Raw genomic sequence first — 7621 nt, 5'->3', positions numbered from 1 at the left:
AATCAGCCCCCGCGTGGGATAGGGTTGCTCGCCAAATTCGACCTACCTAAGTACCCACGCGGAGGGTAGACCGGGCGATCGCACCTCGCCGCAGGTCGACTTCGGACACGGGCCACTTAAGCGACCCGTTCCGTACTATCAGAATAACCGAGCGGTGTTATCGTCGACCTCGACGGTTCGATTAATTATCGGGCGTATTCAGCCCACTACCAACCCTTTACGTGAAGCAAGATGAGGATTCAATGGAGGAAAAGACGAAGCGAAGCGGGAGAACAGTTCAACAATAAAGCACATTTATTCGCGGCACACGGGAAGCACACAAATACAATTCCACCAAATGCACACAAAAAAAGAAAACACAATTCCATTTACACAAAAAGCAAATATAAAAGTGAAAACACAGTGCAGAGCTAATACCGACTACCGAGCACACGGCAACACTTATACAATTCTACTTCACAGACGGCGCCGACAACACATACCCAAAACCAAGGAAAGAATACCCTCAAGAATGAGGCGGGCCTGAGGCCGAGACCGGGTCGCGCCTACCCGTCTGGTGATGAGACGCGGAGCGGCGATGGCGCCTCACTCCGCGGGCCTCGCGGACAGTGCCTGGCAGGGGGTGGGAAAGGGGCCCCCTTGGTCGCACTATCTCAGCGCGGGGGGAAACAGGAGGGGGTTGCTGATGCTCGGGGTATAGAGGATCTTTATTATCCCTGGTGTGCGTCTCCACCTCGGCCAGGTCGCGCTGCCGGCCTTCCTCGGGCGTGCAGCTCCCGGCACCGTCGCGAGCACCCCCTCGTCTGCCTTCGCCGCTGCCGCCTCTCCGCCTCTGGACTCTCCACCCTGGACTCTTCTTTGGGCTCTCCTCGTTCGACTCTCTTCAGCTTCTCCAGCTACTGCAGGCTTCGGGCTCCAGACTTCCACACGGCTCTGACTGACGAACACGGTCCTTTTATCCCCCCGTAGCTTCGCCTTTGACCCCCTCCCTTTGACCTTTCACCTCGCTCCCCATTGGCCCGAGAAAAAGTGGGCGTGAAGGCTTTTTGATCCACAAATTTGCATATATCGATCGTTCTGGAGGCGGGGCCAAATCGCCCCTCGCTCACCGATTGGACGGCAAAAAGTGGGCGTGTGTCGTTTTTGATCCGTTTTTGAAGCACAAAATCCGTGATTTTGTACACGCTGTTCAACGTGCGCCCTGCACGAGTCCAACACCGGTACCCACAGCGGGGCAAGAACGGTGGCGATGCTACGGTTGCGAGGTGTGACGTGAAGGTCGTGGCGGTTGTGGTGAAGCGGTGTTGTGGTTGGTGGTTGGTGGTTGATGTTGTGGTTGTGGTGGTAATCATGGCGGTTGGTCCAAAATAAAGATAGTAAAAGAAAAACGGCTATCCTGAAGAGTCGCAGCACGTATAAATGACATGTATTCCCACTAGACAACGGGTTTGGGCCTAACTACACATATACTTGCCGAGATACCTCACCTAAGGGACCTGAATGGTGGTTTGCGAATTTGGTAACCACAACACTACCCCCTTCCCTTTTTACAGACTCGTCCCGAGTCGTCAAATTTTCGTGTGCCATCATGTGTAGTTTTCCCCTAGTACATTTTACCTACTGATCCCTGAGTGCGACATTCATGGTATTCGTGTCCCCAAAATAAATAACCTGAGGGCTGCGTAACTATCTAAACAAACTCACTCACACGGACGACTTAAATAAAATTGCCGGCGCTAGACAGACATGCCGGGGGCGCACTCATATTTACAGTACATCTTAACCTTAACTTACAAATTTTACACTAAACCATGGCCCAGGATCACTGAACTCTGCAAAAGAAAAGCAGTTAGCAGGGAGCCAGGCTGCCCACATGCAGTCTCTGGCTCAAAACAATGCAGGTGACAGGGAACGTGGCTGGCTGCTCACACGCAGTCCAAGGCCTTCCCTTTTGAACTGAACTCAGTGAACCACAACGGTGCATGGGCTGCACAAACGCAGTCTCCGTGCCAGCTCAAGTGGCACACGCAATGAGCACAACGAATGGATGCATGAATGGATGGACGCAAACACGGTGCACGGGCCGCCACTGCAGGCCCGTGTTGTAGCTGCCAACAGGGCAGTTCTCGCAGCTTGCAAACTGTTGCCTTGATCCTGGCGCACATGGAAATGAACACGGGGGGGGGGGCAAAGCAAAAATTGAACGGGGCTGGTGAACGTGGGCAGTGGGCATGGCATGGCAAAGGCAGCAGGCAAACACAGCCCGCAGAAGAAGGCCGCTGCAGGCAAACACAGCCGGCAGATGAACTGGCCGGCACAGGCCTTGAAGAAAAACAGCCAGCCGGCAGACGATCCAGCCGGCACAGGCCTTGCAGCACAGCAGCTGCAGATGAAGTTGGCCGGCCTCCGCCTTGAAGCAAAACATGGCCAGCCGATGAAGTTGGCCAGCCTTTGCCGTTCAATGGAGGTTGGTGGAGGGAGTGCGGTGGTGCTGGCCACTTGGAAGGCGGGCTCGGACCTACCTACCTGTCTCCCTCCCAACCTATCGCCTTTGCCTGTCACTGTACATACCCACTCCCTTAATTTGTGAAAAACCAATTTAGCCCCCACTTATTTTTTTTGTTGTTTTTATTTTTACTTCCCCACTATAAATCGTCCCCTAACCCCCTTTATCGTCCTTGTTCGGCTAACCTATTCTGTCACCTAGCCTACTCCCAACCCCTACGTTCCCTTCCCAGAGGGGAACAAGGGAGAGCTAACGTCCTGTGTCGAGGCCCAACGAAGCCTCAGAATGGCCTCCCCAGAGTTCGGCGATCTATAACCAAAGTGGGTCCAGCGGCCCACAACGACAGCGAGGGGATGGATGGTGCGGAGGGGTACACTTCCTAATCTACCCTATCCATTTAACTGTTAAACTACCCCGGGGCTTTCAACAAGCGCCTCTCGCTTAAACTATTGGTTCTAACAACCCAGATTCCCGTCGCCTGTGTTGGTGTCCTTACAATTTCGGGCCTCGCCCCCCAATTTTCTCTCCGTGCCCTCACACGGTCTCCTGGCTGGGACACGTGGCTCCCTTTGGCAGGCACGACCCTCTGCCGAATCTCCCGCTATGGCACCCCCGGGCACTACACTGCCTCCGAGCCTACCAGCTCCCTAACACCGGGGAGTGCCCCCCATGGCACCTCCCCTGAAACGCACACGTGGCAGGCTGGCTTCCCAGGCCCCTTTCCGAGGGTCACCCGTGCCCACAACACTGCCCACGCGGCTAATGGCGCCCCGGGCCCCCGCACCAAGCAGGCGCACCCGTGCCCACTACTCTATCCCGGCCCCCCATGGGCCCATGGCCTACCGCGGCCGACTAGCCTGGTGCCCGGGGTACCCACTCAGCGATACCCACCTTTCGCAGCCACGCTCCTAAGCCCGTCAACAGGGCTCCTGCACCCCTCCAAATGGGTCTCGAGCCTACTTTCCCACCAACAACAAAACGACCTCCATTTTTCAATTTGACTAACCCCCTAATCACTTTATACTGACCCCGGGGTCCCTTGGGCGGGAGTCACTCCTCCCCCCAATCACTCATCGCACCATGCATTCCCCATTCACTCCATACACACAGACCCGCTGGCCTCACTCACTCAACATGTCTCCAACTCACCAACTCTTCAACACACACACCGCTGAACTCTGCCATCCTTCTAACTACATCCCCTAACTAACTCGTGCTCCCACGTCGTCCCTTAAACTATAGCACGTTCCTTTTAACACGACGTAGCTAAGCTACGTCCCCTCTACACACTCACTGTCAGTCACTGTCTCCTAACTCAAAAATTCATTTTATTTCCCAACCTAAAGCTCACTAAATCCCTCTACCTAATCCATTCCACGGACTCCATGAGGACTTACCCCTGCCCCATGAAGTCGGTCTAACTAAGCTAACCCTTCCCCCTAACTAGTTTCCATCCTGTGCCCAGGTAAGGGGGTCTTTCACCCCTTTCCCAGGAATCCTGTACACCCGAAAGTGAGGCTTGCTTTTTCCTTTTTTTTTCATGCGCAGCACCTGCGCGGCAACTCGCGCACTCTGCACCCGCCCGCGACGTCATGCAGCCGCACGTGTTCCTCGTCCCTCCTTGGACGGTGCCATCGGGCAGAGATACCCCTCCTGCCGGATTCCAACCCCACGTGCAGCCATGACGTCACCGTGCGCAGAAAAAAAAAAACAAGCCCCCCGTCTCGAGGGGTTCCCCACGCGAACACATGTGCTTTGCCCGTTGGAGCTTAACACACACGATCGCGTGGAGAACCCGTCCGGTCCAAATCCATTTACCTGCCTAAACTTTGTCCGTCCGCGGGATCGGCAAATCCACCGCGTGCGTTTCCGGACCGGGACTTCACTCTCGCAAGCGAGCACGTGGTGGTCTCGTGCGTTGCACAGCACGAACCTCGTGCTCACTGCTGGGTGAACCCGGCACGGTCCTCGAAACAACTACAGCCGCTACTCGGCTTTCTCTCCTCTGTCGCCGTCTCCGTCTCCATTCCACACACGCGTACCTGCGTGTTACGACGCACACAGTCCACACCATTAAACTCACACCGGGAGATGCGGCTGCGTGCTCCCGCATGCCAACCGACATCTCCCTTACATACCGCTCTCTCACACACACGGTCTCCCTTGCATACGGCCGTTCACTCACGTATGCCATTTTCCTCACACAAACCATACTACTCACACACGCGGGGGCACTCGCCCGCGGTGCCTCATCCACACTGGCCGTTTCATTCACACACACGGCCTCACTCACACACGGTGCCTCACCCACGCACGGCGTGCTGGGAAGCACGTACTCTGGCACCATCGCCACCACACCACTCACACACGGGGTCGCTTCCACACACGGGGACGCACTCACACCTTGCACCACACACACAGGGACAACCACACTGGGGACTGGTGTCCCCACAAGGGTCTCCGGGGCCTCTATACCCCCCAAGCTCTCCGTGCACCCGTCCACAGCACTCGTCCCCTCAACCTCGCAAAGCACGACCGAACTCACCTGGTCGTGACTCACCTCAAGGGGGCATACTCCCTCCCCTCGTTCCTGGAGGAGGCCATCCAGGTGCTCGCACTGGGTCTCTACCCAGTCCGCCAGCTCACCCTCACTATCCTCCACTACCTCTGTGTGTGTGTGTGCGTCACTTACCCCGTCTTCCTCGTGTAGTCTTTCCTCTATTTTTTCTATCTCCCGTGTCTCTCCCAACTCTTCACCCTTTACCTCCCTTGTCTCAACTATTATTTCCTTTGTCACGGCCTTCATGCCCGCCTGCAGGCATCGGCCCATGTTCTGCGTCTCACCCCGGAACTTTTTCATCTCTTCCCTCATTTGCTGTGTATTCGCATCCATTTTTTCGATCATTTTCGCATTCATCTTTTCGTTCATTGCCGCCAGCATGGCGCAAAGTTGGGCCATGTTGGATGCACTCAGCTGAGCCGTTTCGGCAAGGGAAGGGTTTTGGTGGAGAGGGGGGGGGGGAGGTGTCAGACACTGCGGCCGCTGCCGCACCCATTTCAGGTTCTGGGTTTAGTTGGGCGAGTCCGTGTTCCTGCACAATCAACATTTCCTGCTCGGGGATTCCATCCTGGACCATGGATCCTACACATTCTACATCCATTTCTAATACCCCCGGCTCCCGCTCGCCTTGAGACGCCATCTTGCTTCTCGTGAAGGGTTAATTTGCTCGCTCGTAATTTGGAGGGAATCGGGGGTCGCTTCTCTCACCCCTGGACCGATTCCCGTGAATTTAATTGGAGACAGGAGAGCCTGTTTTCCTTTCTCCGATACCAGTGCCGCGAGGAGGGCGATGAATTTGTATCGCACGACCTGACACCAGTGTTGCGGATTCGCGCCCGCCGGCGTGCTGACGGCCACGTAACTCGAATCGCGGCACGTCGCCCACCGGACGGACAATCCAGTCGTGACCCTCTCGGACTAACGCCGGGAACCAGTCACGGGTGGACCTTTCGGTCTCACCGCGATCGAGCCAATCAGCCCCCACGTGGGATAGGGTTGCTCGCCAAATTCGACCTACCTAAGTACCCACGCCAAGGGTAGACCGGGCGATCGCACCTCGCCGCAGGTCGACTTCGGACACGGGCCACTTAAGCGACCCGTTCCGTACTATCAGAATAACCGAGCGGTGTTATCGTCGACCTCGACGGTTCGATTAATTATCGGGCGTATTCAGCCCACTACCAACCCTTTACGTGAAGCAAGATGAGGATTCAATGGAGGAAAAGACGAAGCGAAGCGGGAGAACAGTTCAACAATAAAGCACATTTATTCGCGGCACACGGGAAGCACACAGATACAATTCCACCAAATGCACACAAAAAAAAGAAAACACAATTCCATTTACACAAAAAGCAAATATAAAAGTGAAAACACAGTGCAGAGCTAATACCGACTACCGAGCACACGGCAACACTTATACAATTCTACTTCACAGACGGCGCCGACAACACATACCCAAAACCAAGGAAAGAATACCCTCAAGAATGAGGCGGGCCTGAGGCCGAGACCGGGTCGCGCCTACCCGTCTGGTGATGAGACGCGGAGCGGCGATGGCGCCTCACTCCGCGGGCCTCGCGGACAGTGTCTGGCAGGGGGTGGGAAAGGGGCCCCCTTGGTCGCACTATCTCAGCGCGGGGGGAAACAGGAGGGGGTTGCTGATGCTCGGGGTATAGAGGATTTCTACTCTGCCTCGAGTCCCGCGACGAGCGTCTCCACCTCGGCCAGGTCGCGCCGTCGGCCTCCCTGGTGTGCAGCTCCCTGCACGACGCGAGCACCCCCTCGTCTGCCCTCGCCGCCTCTCCACAGCTCCGTCCCTCCGCTCCGACTCCAACGCACACGACGACGACCAACTCCTTCTTGCTTCTTCTTCCCAACTCCACCGCCCGCGAAGTCTTAACTCTCTCTATTCACTTGACTGACGAACACGGTCGCTTATATCAGCCCCGTGGCTTCGCTCTCTCATCTTTGACCCCCTGCCTTCGACCTTTCACCTCGCTCCCCATTGGCCCGAGAAAAAGTGGGCGTGAATGCTTTTTGATCCATAAATTTGCATATATCGATCGCCCTCCAACGCCCTGGAGGCGGGGCCAAATCGCCCCTCGCTCACCGATTGGACGGAACAAAAGTGGGCGTGTGTCGTTTTTGATCCGTTTTTGAAGCGGAAAATCCGTGGTTTTGTACACGCTGTTCGGCGCGCGCCCTGCACGAGTCTAACACCGGTACCCACAAGCGGCGCAAGAACGGTGGCGATGCGACGGTTGCGAGGTGTGACGTGAAGCGGCGCCGCGGTGGGTGGTTGATGTTGTGGTTGGTGGTGGTAACAATGGCGGTTGGTCCAAAATAAAGATAGTAAAAGAAAAACGGCTATCCTGAAGAGTCGCAGCACGCATAAATGACATGTATTCCCACTAGACAACGGGTTTGGGCCTAACTACACATATACTTACCGAGATATCTCACCTAAGGGACCTGAATGGTGGTTTGCGAATTTGGTAACCACAACAATATATATATATATATATATATATATATATATATATATATATATATATATA

Source organism: Eptatretus burgeri, chromosome 4, assembly GCF_056783735.1.
Source record: "Eptatretus burgeri isolate ZD-2024b chromosome 4, Ebu_testis_v1, whole genome shotgun sequence".
Classification (NCBI taxonomy): Eukaryota; Metazoa; Chordata; class Myxini; order Myxiniformes; family Myxinidae; genus Eptatretus; species Eptatretus burgeri.
Note: the sequence above shows the minus strand (reverse complement) of the source record.